This window comes from Suricata suricatta, chromosome 12, assembly GCF_006229205.1.
Source record: "Suricata suricatta isolate VVHF042 chromosome 12, meerkat_22Aug2017_6uvM2_HiC, whole genome shotgun sequence".
NCBI lineage: Eukaryota > Metazoa > Chordata > Mammalia > Carnivora > Herpestidae > Suricata > Suricata suricatta.
This window is the reverse complement of record NC_043711.1, coordinates 15,347,606-15,348,999: the sequence shown is the minus strand read 5'-3', so window position 1 is coordinate 15,348,999 and position 1,394 is coordinate 15,347,606.

Here is a 1,394-nt window from a genome sequence, read left to right as displayed (position 1 = left end):
GAAGGCGCCATGAACAGATGGGAATACCTAGGATTTTCAAGATCACAGAACGAGTTGGGGGTTCTTTTGTCTCTTTACATCCCCTGACCCCCACCCCCCACTTTTCCTGGATAGGGAAATACGGGGAGAGTTTGCAGGCTGCAGGAAAAAAGGTGGCATGGCACTGTTGCTAGCTGTTCACTAGATGGCGCTGTCTCCCGCTCCCACTCATTCCGGATCCTGCTGCTGACATGCTCTAGGAGACACCTTTTGTTTCTGGCTCCAGCCTCACCACTTAGCACGGACCTGTGCCCTCTCTCCAGCACCCCCAGTGGGCCCCGGGTTCTGTTCCTCTTTCCTCAACCTCCTCCCTTCCTGGGAAACACCTCCCCTCTCAGGCGACCAATCTGTTTCTCCCTCTAGACTGGCTGGCATTTCCTAGGTGACCAGCTTGTCCCAGTTTACCCAGGACTTCCCCAGCGTTAGTGCTGAACAGTCCCACGGTCGGTTTTCCTCGGTCCTGGGAAACCAGGGAGAGTGGGTCACTCTAACTCGAATGTCCCCAATAAGTGGCAAATGGGAGGGAGGCTTAAAAAAAAAAAAGGCTTCCTTGACCAAAACCGTTTTGACAATGCTACAACGTATGCCCCCTCTTTGAGATTCACAGTTGTTTTCGAGGCTCTCGGAGGTCCCAGAGGAAAGAAATTTGGGCTCTGTTTAACTCGTTATGTGTTGAGAGTATTTGATCATGGAAATCCCTCAGTGTGGCACGGGACCCCAGGGCTTCTGGGGACACGGTGGGAAACGTGGCTCAAGGGGTCTGGTTTCTGGAAGGCCATGGCTGGAGGCCCGTGCCCCTAGCTCTCTCCAACTCGATGTGGAGACTGAGGCTGGGGGGCACACCTCGGCTCACCCGCATGTGAAGGACGCCTCCCAAACCGTCGTGGGGACCCCCGTGTGAAGGTGCAGGGGGCGGGGCCGCCTCACCTCCTGAGCCCGAACACGTAACACACGGCGACCACCTCCACCAGGACGATGAGCAGCAGGGGCAGGGTGGCCGCGTAGTCGTTGAAGATGTCGAACCAGTAGTTGCCGGCCTCCATGGTGAACACCAGGCCGATGGCGCAGTTGACAAGGCACACCAGACCTGGGGCCACAGACCGCATGCTCACCTGCCGGCCACGCCCCCCCCACCACCCTGTGCAGCCGGTTTTCTGCGCGGCCCCGCCGGTTGCTCTGCCCGGGACTGGCCTCTCCGCGTGTTTGCCACAGGTGTGTGTGTGTCCAGGGACGGGCGGGGGACAGCAGAGGTGTCCCAGGGAATGTGCGTGTCAGAAGTCACTGGTGTTAGTTCACAGAGCTGTCCTGTGGGAGGGTGGGGGGGGGGGTCAAGCTCAGTGGAAGAGAGAAAGTTC